Source organism: Vicia villosa, unplaced genomic scaffold, assembly GCF_029867415.1.
Source record: "Vicia villosa cultivar HV-30 ecotype Madison, WI unplaced genomic scaffold, Vvil1.0 ctg.001947F_1_1, whole genome shotgun sequence".
NCBI classification, from domain to species: domain Eukaryota; kingdom Viridiplantae; phylum Streptophyta; class Magnoliopsida; order Fabales; family Fabaceae; genus Vicia; species Vicia villosa.
Window position 1 is genome coordinate 10,089 of NW_026705785.1, and position 14,288 is coordinate 24,376.

Here is a 14,288-nt window from a genome sequence, read left to right on the forward strand (position 1 = left end):
ACAAAAAAAATGACTGAAACACCAGTTTTGCGTCTTCCTGATTTCGCCCAGACCTTTGTGTTGGAAACTGATGCGTCGGCAGTTGCTGTTGGAGTTGTTCTATCTCAACAAGGACACCCAATAGCATTTTTCAGCAAGAAAATGTGCAACCGTCTTCAAGCCTCTTTAGTGTATGTCAGAGAAATGTATGCTATAACCAAAGCTGTAAAAAAATGGCGTCAATACTTAATTGGAAGGAAATTCCTAATCTATACTGATCAAAAGAGTTTAAAGAACCTCCTAGTTCAAACTATACAAACTCCTGAACAACAGAAGTGGGCAGCAAAGTTACAAGGGTTTAATTTTGAAATCCATTACAAACCTGGTAAAGTGAATCAGGTTGCCGATGCTCTCAGTCGTTGTCATACAGAAGAGGATGCCATACTCCTATCGATCTCGTCACTAGTACCTAAACTTCTCTCACAACTAAGGGATTTCTACAAAACAGAGACAGAAGGCCGAAATCTCATGAACAAAGTACTAACAGATGTTTCAATGCAAAATGTTTTCCAAGAAAAAGACGGTATTCTATACTTTAAAGAAAGAATCTACATACCTCCGATTCCAAACCTCAGATCCGCAATCCTTGCAGAGTACCACTCAACACCAGTTGTGGGACACTCAAGCCTTCAGCCAACCCTAGCTCGAATTTTATCTTCATTCCTCTGGCCTGGCATATACAAAGAAACAAAAGAATTTGTTAGATCTTGTGAAGTTTGTCAGAAGAGTAAATACATGCCAAAGAAGAAACAGGGACTCCTTCAGCCATTGCCAGTACCATCACTTGTTTGGGACGAATTGAGTATGGATTTTATAACACACCTACCTCTTTCTTATGGTCATACAGCCATTTGGGTCATCTGTGACAGACTCACCAAATTCTCACATTTCCTTGCTCTACCTACGAAATACTCTGCTAAGGACTTGGCCCAGCGTTTTTCTGTCGAGATTTGTCGACTACATGGCGTTCCTAAATCAATAGTCTCAGACAAAGATCCCATCTTTCTAAGTACATTTTGGAAAGAACTTTTTAAAGCACAAGGCACGACACTAAAATACAGCTCTGCATACCACCCTGAAACAGACGGGCAAACTGAAGTTACAAACCGTTGTTTGGAAGCTTATCTCAGATGTTTTACTAGTGACAATCCAAAAAAATGGTTTAAGTACTTATACCTCGCGGAGTATTGGCACAACACTTCATACCATTCGTCAATCAAAATGTCTCCGTTCGAAGCGCTTTACGGACGACCACCTCCTTTGTTTCCTAACAATCATCCAGACACGACCATGGTTCCAGATCTGAACATTACTCTGAAACAGCAACAAGAAATACTCAGTACATTAAAACAAAACTTGGAGCGAAATAGGTTACAGATGAGCGAACAAGGCAACAAGAAAAGAATATATCGTACCTTTCAAGTTGGAGATTTAGTCCTCCTCCGCCTTCAACCGTACCGCCAAGTCCAGTCCACCACCGTGTCTCACAGAAGCTATCCCCTAGATTTTTCGGCACTTTTAAAGTCCGCCGCCGTATCGAAGCGGTAGCCTACGATCTCGACCTCCTTCCCTCCTCACGCATCCACTCTGTCATCCATGTTTCACAGTTGAAATCTTATCATGGACATGACCCTCAACTCCATTATCGACCCATCCCCACAGATCTGGAAGTATTATTTGACACAGAGGCTACTGATGGTTTGACTCACACCACAAACATTTCGGTGCAAAAGGAAGAGAAACAAAGTGTTACTGAGGGTTTTCAACAAAGTGTTACACAAGGTTTGAGTGTTGAAAAGAAAACAAAGGACTCTGAAGAAGAAAATGAGAGAAAGTCGAACGAGAGAGTACAAGATAAATCTAACATGCAATCTCCTCTTATCACTCCTTGGCCAGCTAACTCTGAAGTGTCTACTCAAGACTTCGCGAGTTCCCAACGCGCAGTACCAAAAGAGACGTTAAACACACTCCCACCATCAGATAAGAATCCTAAGTCTTCTTCAGTTTCTCCATCGTCAGATGGCTTTACACAACTTTCCACCATTCGCCGCACACTGCCCAATGACAGCTGGCTTTCACGTGTAAATAAATCTTTTCCCAATCCTAATTCAAACGCGCCAACGGTATCCACACAGAGTCATAATTTCCATCACATGGATAGTTCTAACAAATGGGCTCCTTCCTTTGTTCAGCCCAACCAATTGGGAACCCATAACCTTGAGGACAAGGTTATTCTTGGGCCAGGCAGTAGTGATAGCAAGCCCAAAAGAATTACAAGACAGCCCATATGGATGGAGGATTATATCTCAAAATAAGTTAATTAATATTAGCATGTTTTATTTTAATTCCTTGTATTGGGATGAGCCCATTAGTAAACCCTACTACAATCTTTAAGTTGTATTTAAGGGTATTTTGGTTAATGAGAAGAGTAGAGAAATTATTCAGAATTTTATTTGTCTTTTCTTTTGTTCTTCTTAGTTTTGTGTTTGTCCTTTGAAACCCTAGATCTAGAAACTATAATTGCATAAACCTCTTTATCACGATCCGTAGAATTATTAGGACTGAAGAAGCCTAAGGTGAAGTTACCACTCTTGGAGCTTAGAGTTTCAGGGTCCTTTATAAACTTAGTTGATGTAATTGTGTTTATGGAAACACTCAAATCTAGAAAATTAAATAGAATGATCAAAATGAAATAGAGGTTTGTATAATTGATGAAATCCATTACTGAGATGATTGCTTTATGTTATTATGATATATGGTGAAATTTAGTTTTCATAAAAGAATTCAAATAATCAACAATAGTGACGTGTGACTTTGCAAGTACGTGTTGCAATTTTCTTTGTTGTATAGTTCATTGTCATATAATTTTCTTGGTACTTACTAAAGGATGATTATGGTGTTGAATTGAAATTGAAACTGAAATTGAAGTAGTGGCTTATGGTTCTTACTTCTTACCTTGTTCTTCTGGGTTTTTGTTGTTATCATTAAATTTCTAGATTTGTTAAAGGAAAATTTTGGGGAAGAAGATGAACAAAAATAATTAAAATCCATAAATAGCTTTTAGCGTTTGTTTTTCCGACGCTAAATCCGTCACAATAATTGGTCAGATCCACGTGTCACTTCCATGTAGACTTTTAACATACTTTGACAAACGGAGCTGACATAAAAGACAAACGTGGTCCTTTTTTGAACAATTAAAGGACCACTTTGACACTTTTTAGAGATAAGGGGCCAGAATGGACCTTGGGGTATAGTTAAGGGACAAAAAAGGGTATTTTACCAAAATAATATTTTCAGTCAACATGAATTCTTCAATTGTTAGGATAGAAGAGGGGGAATAGAAACATGTCAGGAGACGCCAAAGAGAGTTTCTAAGAAAGACGAGGTGGGACAATAACAGTAGAGCAAGGGACTTGGAGGTGAAGAGTTCCAACACTTTGGTGGCGTTGACAAAATTGTCATCCCATGAAAAAGAGATATTATAGGAAGAAGGTATGGTTTCGTCAAGTTTTTTTAATGACAATGATGAAGATATTTTAGCAACCAAGTTAGATAGCATTTTTATAGGCAACATGAAGATCTTTGTTAACTTGCCCATGTTTCAAAGACGTAAATCTTTGCGTGAAGTTGGTACTTGAGAGTCTAATCTCAAGCCTATTCATTTTGTTATGAATAATGGAAGATTCGAGTTTGTAAAGCCATGGGGAGGAAACTCATACGCTGAAGCTTTGAAGTCAAACCCTTGCCCTAACCTCGAGTCCATAAGGAGGGGAAAGCTCAACGTGGAAGAAGAAGACATGGCTTGTTTTATAAAAGTTTTTGCTGGTCACTTCGTTAAGCTGGGAATGACTTATAATATGTAAGAAGTTTTTAACGCGGTTGGATAATTCTCCACTTATATCAAATCGTTACTTGTTGGAGGAACGTGTAGAAATATATTTATCAACGTTGATCCAAGATGGAATGGAGTGTCTAGTGGTTCAAGGAAGTTTGCCCTTGGCACCCTTTTATGGTGGACAACGAAAGAGTCATGTGGGTCTGTTGCTATGGCATTCCCTGCCAAGTTTGGAAATCATTTTTTTAAGTCTTGTTGCTCCTTTGGGTGAGTTTCTATGTGCATATTATAACACAAGGCAACTTTTAAAAAAGAACGTTGCTCATATTCCAATCAGAATGAAGTGCATGACGGGTCTAAAAGAAGATTTGGAGGTTTTGATTAACGGTTTGACTTTCGTGGTTAAGAGATTACCGGATACGAGGATGATGAAGAGATTACCGGATACGTAAGAGCTAACAGTAAAGTCAGACTTGATGGTGACATTGGGGAAGTTAGGGGTTCCCTAGTTAGGAGTAAACCTTTTAGTGGTAAGTCAAACATCAATCAGTCTAATCAAGTGTAGTTCGTTGCCAAAAAGAAGGAAAGCGATACTGGGTTTTACTTTCGTCAAGAAAAGGTTATTATCGTGAGAACAAATTAGTCAGTTCCTAGTGCTGAGTGGCATACTAGTATACTACTGCCAGCTGTAAAAAAAGATTTTTCCCCCAAAGTCAATCAATATGGGGAATATTAATTCGGTCACTTTGGAGAGAGTTAGTCTAAGTCCTTTGGGCTCACAAGAGGACTTGGATCTCCAATTGGTTGTTAATGGGCCTCTGGATCCCCCAAGCCTTTTGGCCCAACCAAGCACAAATGTAAGCTCTTGAGGGGAACTGGGTTTTTCTTCTAAGAAGTCTCTAGAATCTTCTCGCTCGTTGAATCCTTCATTTGTTTAACCTTCTTTTTTGGTTATTTGTTCATTCCAAATCCTTAAACCCCGCCACTCCAGCAATCCTCCGTCAATTTGTATCCAATTCTTCCTCAATTGACATGTTTTTCGATGGGAATTTGTTCTGCTGCAATTCAATCTATGACCGTGATGTTACTCGATGGAATTCTTGCTTCTCGGTAAACGATGATCAGGTGTTAGCCACCAAGATTTTGAAGAGAGCTGATGATTTACGTATTAGGGGTGATGATAACGGTCGTCTTTATGTGGAAGAATTTAAGCGGCAAGAGAATCGATACAGAGAAACACTTAGATTGAAGGAAGTTAAGAAAAAGGTTCCCCAATGAATTTACTTTATTAATAATTTGTTTTCTTTTGGAAAAGCTAATATTTGTATGTTATAAAGAAACAATAATTCAAGTTCTTCAGGAGTCCATGGTGTATCCGCTTTGGGGGAGCACAAATATTAGTTGTACGATAAAAAACTCTTCAGGAAGATCAAGGGGACTGCTACTTATGTGGAAATCTAACTTGTTCAAAGCTTATTTCAGTTTCGAAGGAGACAAGTTTGTGGGGATCAAAGTGGAACATAAGGAGTTAGTTATTTAATTGGTCAACATCTATTCATCGTGCACAATCACCACTAAAAGGAAATTATGGGAGAAGTTGATTAGATTAAAAGGCCAATTTCTAATTGGAGAATGGTGCATTGGAGGATATTTTAACTCCATCAAGTCTAGATGTGAAAGGAAAGGTGATCGTTCTCATTCCAACTTTTCTGAGATGAATGAATTTGCAGCTTTTATTTCCGAGATGGATCTGATTGACATCCAAGCAGTAGGTAGTAAATTCACTTAGTTTAACTACTCTAGGTCTTCAATGAGTAGGATTGGACCATTTATTATTATTATTATTATTATTATTATCATAAAGCCTTATCGATAAGTGGAGCTTAAAAGGGAAACTCTTTGGTCATAAGGAATTCTCAGACCAAGGCCCTATTTGGATTAGAGCAAATAATCTCAATTAGGGTCCCCAAGTTGTTCAAATTCTTCCAATCTTGGTTAGAGGATACAGATTTCTTGTCAATAGTGGAAGAAAGTTGGAACAATTAAAGTATTTAAGGTAGAACTCCTTACAAAGTTCGCAAAAAAAAGTGCAACACAAGGACTTTCCAGGAGATCACCCATCCTATAACTACTCTCACCCAAGCACACTTAACTGCGAAGTTCTGATGGGATCTGTTGCATCAGCATTAGTGTTGGTCTAATCGCACCTAATATGTAATGTGCTTTAATTGTATACATGTGCATTTTTTCCTTATTACCAGCGTTTTAGTCTCTCGATCAACAAATTGAATAAAATTAACTCGAATATGTTTATTTTCTCCTTATTAGCGATAATTTGTTACACCAATAAATAAAATTTACAGAAATATTTCTGTTTTATTCTTACTAGCGATAATATCTTACGCCGATTAACAAAAATAAAAAGAACTCCTTACAAAATTTCCAAAAAAAGATGCAACACAAGGACTTCCTATTAGGTCACCTGTCCTAGAACTACTCTCGCCCAAGCACTCTTAACTACAGAGTTTGTTGGAACAAAATCTGTTCATACTCCTTGGATTTTGACGATAACAAAGTACTTAAAGAATGATAGGATATACTAACATTTGCTTAAGTGTGCAGGATCATTAAGCTGTTTTTTAACTAGGTTGTAACCAAGTTATATAGATTACAAAGAAGAAACAATTCAAATTCTATTGGATCAAAATCTGATTTTCAAATAGAACCTCAATGCCAAATTTGTCTCAGCCTCTGATATTCAAATGGAACTTCAAGTGCCTTGCTAGAAACATAGTACAATGTCCACTTGTCCATACTCTATGCAAAAGCAGCTGCATCTTATCAAACTGCTAGAATTATGGGGAAAGTCAACTAAAGCTTTTAGCATAAGGCTCAAGGCGACTTGACATGATTTCTTCAGTCTACTTTAGCATGCCTATGAAATCGTTACTTGGGAAAGACACACTGTATAAAAAAAATATTCAAAAGATGAAGATCCTCATAGTACCAACTCCAACGCCTCTCTCTTGGAAACTGCTTCTTCAATAAAGACACTTGTGCAAGCAAGCTTCCAATATATCTTATGTTACCTATATATAAGGAGATGAATATTTAAAAGAAGAAACACAAATATACGACAAGCAAACCCAAACAAGAACAATAATTGTTTCGCTCTCTAAGATTTTGTACATAGTTGTTGTGACTGCACATACTGTTGAGAGTTTCTTACACTTTTATATCTTAGAAATCTCAAACTTTACGTGTGTTGTATTATTTGTACCTCTGATTGTATATCACGTGCATCTTGTTGTAATCCTAAACATTTTGTTTAGAATTTGTAAAACTCTCCGACTGAGTGTTTGAGCAGGGAAGTCTCTTTCTAGTGTGATTGGGCAAGGAAGTCCTAAACAGTTGGTTTAGGCAAGAAAATCTCTTTCTAGAGTGATTGAGCGGGAATTACTAAACATTAAATTCAAGAAAGGAAGTCTTTTTCTAGTGTGATTGAGTAGGAAGTCTTGAGGATAAAAAAAATACTTAAATAACGATTGGGTATACTAACATTTGCTTAAGCGTGCAGGATCATTAAGTTGGTTTTTAGCTAGGTTGTAACCAAGTTAAATAGATCCTAAAGAAGAAACAATTCAAATTTTATTGGATCAAAATCTGATTTTCAAATAGAACTTCAACGCCAAAATTATCCCAGCCTCTGATATTCAAATAGAACTTCAAGCGCCTTGCTGGAAACACAGTACAATGTCCACTTGTCCGTACTCTATGCAAAAGCAGCTACATTTTATCAAACTGCTAGAATTATGGAGAAAGTCAACTAAAGTTTTTAGCACAAGGCTCAAGGCATCTTGACATGGTTTTTTCAGTCTACTCTAGCATGCTTATGGACGCTTTACTTGAGAAAGACACAATGGATAAAAAAATTTATTCAGAAGATAAAGATCCTCGTAGTACCAACTCCAACATCTCTCTCTTGGAAACTACTTTTTCAGCAAAGACATTTGCGCAAGCAAGCTTCCAATATCTCTTTTGTTCCCTCTATATAAGGAGCTGAATATTAAAAAGAAGAAACACGAATATACAACAAGAAAACCCAACAAGAATTGTTTCGCTCTCTAAGATTTTGTATATAGTTGTTGTGGCTGCACATACTGTTGAGAGTTTCTTACACTTATATATCTTAGAAATCTTAAGAACGAAGATCTTTGCATGTGATGCGTTATTTGTACCTCTGATTGTATATCACATGCATCTTGTTGTAATCCTAAACATTTTGTTTAGAATTTGTAAAATTCTCTGACTGAGTGTTTGAGCAGGGAAGTTTCTTTCTAGTGTGATTGGGCAAAGAAGTCCTGAACAGTTTGTTTAGGCAAGGAAGTCTTTTTCTAGAGTAATAGAGTAGGAATTACTGAACAGTTGGTTCAGGAAAGGAAGTCTCTTTCTAGTGTGATTGAGCAGGAAGTCTTGGACTGGTGTGTCTAAGAAAATTGTAACCAGGTTTTGATTATAGTGAAAAGTTCTTGTGTGACAAGGGGAATGGACTACTCTCGTTATAGAGAAACCAGGATAATTGTTGTGTGTGATTTACTTATTGCTTCTACACTTTGAACTATTCCACTGCTGCATACTCTAGCTTAGAATTTGAACTTGGTCAGATTTAGAAGCTGCTATTTTGAAAAGCAATAATTATCGGATACACAATTCAACCCTCTATTCTTGTGTATTTTCTCACCTTCAGAGTTCTGACAGGATCCGGTGCATTAGTGCTTGTATAATCACACCTGATATGCATTGTGCTTTAATATTATACATATTTGTTTTTTCCTTATTACCAGCGTTTTAGTTTCCCGATCAAGATATTGAATATAATTAACCCGAATATATTTGTTTTCTCCTAATTAACGACAATTGAGAGACCCTATTCTAATACTTAAAATGAGCGCTTGATAAAAAAATATTTTTAAAATGTTCTTTATTTAAATTTTGAGTAACAACATCAATAACATAAAAATAGTCAATCTCATAAATTATATTTATAAAAAAATTAGAAGTTGCAGACCCTTTGTAGGAGTTGATGGATGCCATTTGAAAATAAAATATAGGGGTCAACTATTAATTATTGTGGGTAGGGACCCCAATGACCGGTACTTCCCTTTGGCATTTGGAGTAGTGGAGAGTGAAACAAAGGACAGTTGGAGGTGGTTTCTTGAGTTACTAATGGCAGGTGTTGAACAAGACAAGAGATATATGTTTATATTTGATCAACAAAAGGTGTGTATTAATGTCATTATGTTTAAATAAACAATTGTTATTATGTACTGATTACAATATATGTTTCAGGGTTTGGTAGTTGTATTTAAAGAAATGTTTGAAAGGATAAAACACAGGTTATGCCTAAGGCATTTGTATGCGAATTTTAAAAAATAAAGGTTTGGGGGTGGATCTTTAATTAGAGATCTGATGATGGGGGCTACAAAATCAAATTGTTATTTAGGGATGGTTGCAAAAGATGAATGAGCTGAAGCAGGTAGACCTGAAGGCATGGATTTGGTTAATGGAACTACCTCCAAAAAGTTGGTGTAAGCTTGCTTACAGAAGAAGAGGGAGGTATTTTGACACAAGAAGGCGATGGATCTCAATATTCAAATAAGAAAATTAAGAAGTAGTTTTATGTTTGTATGAATGTCCTTAAGTTATGACTTGGTTTTATGTCTGTTTGATTCTTTATGTATTACTTTATTGTTATTCCTTTTGTAATGGCTTATGCCCCTTTTGTAATGAATTATGTTAGCATGTAATGACTTATGAAGTGTTAATCTAATTGCTTTTTACCACTTTTATTGAATGACAAAAAAAGACAAACTTCCATAAATTAACTCAATTAGAGCAATGTGAATTACAACATAATTTCATAATATACATCAAACCTCCTATTAAACTTCCTATTACATAAACTTGTATAATACTGCAAACATAAACCAAGACATCAAAATTGCCATCTTGAAATGGAAATTTTTCCTCTTCATAACAATAATCTTCAACTTGGCTTTTTCTAGCTTATTTGCTGTCATTTCTAAATTCACCATAACCACATCACAGTTTTTGCAACAAGTTTCAGTCTTTGTGAATTCATTCGTGGAGTGAGAAACTTCATCATCCCAAATAAACAGGTCACAACTATTCCTCATCTACATACACAAACAACATTAATGGCATAACCTTCAATAATCACAGTGTGACAAATGTTTTTCCGCAAAACTAATGAATTCAAGCGCTTACCCATGCGTTACGATATTTCTATAAATTTCTATTACAGTTTTGAATAGTATTCGAGACCCACATCTTCATCGGACGATGACATCCACACATGGGTACGGTTGAAATTTCAAAGGAGTTGCTTCTTCCAACACTGTTACTTCCAACCATTTTTAGATTTTAGGGTTTCTCGAATCTAAGACGGAAGAAAGATAGATAGAAGAAATTTGTTTTAAGGAAAAAAAGTAATGAATAGATAGAAGAAGAAGGAGAAGGTGGAATCCTAACATTAAATAAGGTCCAATATGGCAAAGAAAGCACAGTCGGCAAAACCTAAGTGCCTATGTAGGACAATTATAGAGAATTTTGAACCAAATTCTGCATCAAGGTGTTTTTTTTAGGGAATCTAGAAATGTGTATGGGGGAATCACTAATTTTTTTATGGGGGGTAAATCAAAATTCGCAAATATGGCATGGGATAACGTATATCTAACCCTTTTTTAAATTGAGAAATCAAAATTTCATTTTAAAAAGTAAATGCGTGTTTAAACCTTTTAAATATAACAAACCATCACATTCTAGGTATCAGACATTTAAGTTTTATTTTCTAAGATATTTAAGCCTTTTAAATATAATAAATCATTACAATTAGGAAAACATGCATTTGCAGCGTAATTTAGACTTTCTTTAATAAAAATAGTGGTTAATTGATAAATTAGTTAGTAGTCGATGGCTTATGGCTGATAATCGATGATTGATGGCTGATAATTGATAAACTAATTAAAATATTTGATAAAATTAACTGTTCAACTAGCTAATAAATATAAAGAGACATAAAAATATTTTTTAATTAATAAAATGATAAATTATAAGTTAAAACGTTAGTTAAAATATTGTATAAAAAATAAACTATCTAACATAATAAATTAAGTTATAAACACGTGATAAAAAATCATAATTAAACAAGTGTTTTATTCTCATAGGAGTTTATGAGTTATAAGTTATAAAAAAGTTTAAAATATATTATACCAAACACAACTTTAAATTGATTTTGAGACATAAGTTTATTTAATAATACTATATGTATTTTGATTTTAAATGATTAATTAAACAAATAATCATATTAAACTTAATGTGATTTATTTTTTGTTTGATTTTTAAATATTTAAAGTATAAATTATATTTTTTTTAAATCTTAGATGTTCATATATATATATATATATATATATATATATATATATATATATATATATATATATATATATATATATATATATATATATATATATATATATATATATATATATATATATATATATATATATATATATATATATATATATATATATATATATATATTCAATTTTATAGATGTGACAATTCTTATATAAACAAATTTAATACGATACTTCAATAAAAATGTCCCTAAAATAAAACACAAATATTAAATTTGTCCACCAAACACTATTTTGTCAACAAAATAGAGTGAGATAACAAATTCAAAAAATTAAAAGTAACATTAAAAAGTTGGCTTTTAAAATTGAAGGGTTAATGAACTATTTGGTCCCTCTAATTATTGCATATTTCGTTTTTAGTCCCTCTAAAATTTTTCTTTAAGAAATCGTCCCTTCAAAATTTTCCATCTTAACTATTGGTCCCTAACGTCAAAATTGCTAGAGATTAGCTACGATTTTAGCCACTGATTAGCTACGAAATTTGACGTTAGGGACCAATAGTTTGGAAGAAAAATTTTGAAGGGACGATTTCTTGAAGGAAAATTTTGGAGGGACTAAAAACAAAATTTGAAATATTTAAAGGGACGAAAAAGTTCATTAACCCTAAAATTGAATGACCAAAGCTTTATTTTTGTAAAATTGGAGAAGATAAATGCTTTTAAACATATTTTAATTAATAATAATATTGATTACATTCATTAATAATACTATGAAAACATAGTAAAATCATATATTTTGCGGATGTTTTTGATTGGCTGCATTTTATGGTAAAACATAATTCTGAGTTTAGATGTCTTAACGGATGTCATGACATGCATGTGTGGTTTTCTGCAGGAGAAGTGATTTTAGCTAATACACATTTTATTAGATGTCAAGCTCAATGTTGTGACATCAGTATTTGACAGCATGGGCTGTTTTGTTTTCTGTTATGTTTCCTACTTTATCTCAGGCTATATTTTAGGAAGCTAACTATCATGTGCTGACTGTATATCAGTAAGAGACCAAGCCATGGATTGATTTTTAGCACCCTGATTTGTGAAAATTAGAATAACTTGGTTAATCCTAATTTATGTTCTTTAGGCCCAAGGCTCAGGATCTCCATAACAAAGACTGTAAGTCCTACTTTTAGAAGCAGAGAATTGAAGTGAAGAATATTGTTTGCTGCGATTTGTACAAATCAGGGTACAACAAGAAGATGTCCTATGGAATGTTAAGACATGTTCTGTGGCAACATGTCTTATGAGATGTCATATGCAGAAACTCATGACATCGCGCCTGCTGAGCTGAGATATGAAGATTCAGTATGTACTCAACAGATGTAGAATATTCTATGGAATATTATGCAATCCTATGTGGCGCAGGTTTAAAGGTCAAGAGAATCAAGTCAGAATATTGAAGATTATGCAATTTCTGGTTATGGAGATAATTTAGGAAACTTATGATTGAAGACCTAACTTTTAGCAGAAGTTTTCTGCTTATTTATAATAGCAAATAAGGCTGTGATTGAAGGTCCAAGTCTAGTTAGGAATAGGTTATAAATAGGAATCTTTGTAACCTAGTTTGGGAGCTAGCCGGTTTTAGAAATATGTAGTTTTTAGGGTTAGACGTGTAAGTGAACCACCCGGATTGTTAGATGGTCACTGATTTATGCCTTAAATCCTGTAGGCAAGAGGTTTATTTTACTCACTTAGAAGCTGTGAAGCAATGAGTGTAGTTGTGTACTTGGAAGAAGCTGTGAAGCAATGAGTGCAGTTGTGTACTTGGAAGAAGCTGTGAAGCAATTCCAAGTTTATTTGTGTCAAAGAGTTTTTTTGTTTTGTGTTTGGAGTGATGCTCTCCAAACTGATTTTGTATGTTGCAAGGGTTTGTAGCATGTTTAGGTACCACTAGGGAGTGAGCAGAGGTTCTCTTATCTTAGATGGGTTTATAAGGTAAGGATTTCATTGGGTAGTGATTATGTAGCCATAGGTTGTTGCCTGTAAACCAGAGGTTGTTTACATAAAATAATACTACTGATAGTGGAGTCTTCTTCCCTGCTTGGTAGCCCCCAGATGTAGGTTGGTTGAACCGAACTGGGTTAACAATTCTGTTGTGTTTTTATTGCTTTCCTGCACTGTTATTTGTATTCCTACCTTGTCTGTTTCTATAATGTCAGATCAGATGTCAACATATCCTTATATGACATCTGAGTCTGATGTCACCAGAACTTCAATTGGTATTAGAGCAGACATCCTGTCTGTTTCTGGATGAGATCCATGGGGGATACTTTCTGGTTGTGTACAAGGTAGAAGATTGTTTGAACAAGGAGTGTTCATATTGTATGGTCTCTTCAAGTAGAGGAAGGACCTATTTGTGGAAGACTAGACCAACCTAACCAGAGTCGTTGTATATTCTTGATGAAAGAAGATAATGAAGCTGGAATAAAGAGGGTTAAATTCAAAGACTTCATGCGGTAGTGAAGAATATGAATTAAATTGTCCAACTTATATTTAGCACAGAGAAGAAGATTTTCAAAACCTTCATACGGGAGTGAAGATATTGATAAGGTAACTTGTGTGCTTATGTGTTTCCATCTGGTCAAGATATAGGCTAGGTCTAGTTTATTGCTTGGTGAAGAAGTAAGCGTATTGTAGGGTTAATTTACTTTCAATCCTTGGATGTCATGCTTACAATTGAATTATGTAGTAAGCATTTTGTAAATTCTGTTGAAATATGGCTATATTCCATTGCATAGCTTCTGATACAACCCTCAAAGTGCTAGAAGAATTCTAGGGTTATATTTTTATCAATAGAATATTTGGCAGATTTTTCAACTATATTAAAGTGTCAAAGATACTTGAGTCCTTCTCAAGTCCGCTCACAAAGACATTTTTTAATAGAGTTAATGAGTATCAATTGATCAATGATTCTCATAT

The 14,288-nt window shown here is 34.6% G+C and overlaps 1 pseudogene; it reads right to left on the reverse strand.

Moving 5' to 3' along the window:
- Window positions 1-5,958: 5,958 nt before the first annotated feature.
- On the reverse strand, window positions 5,959-6,083 carry LOC131637221 (5S ribosomal RNA; annotated as a pseudogene).
- Window positions 6,084-14,288: the final 8,205 nt, after the last annotated feature.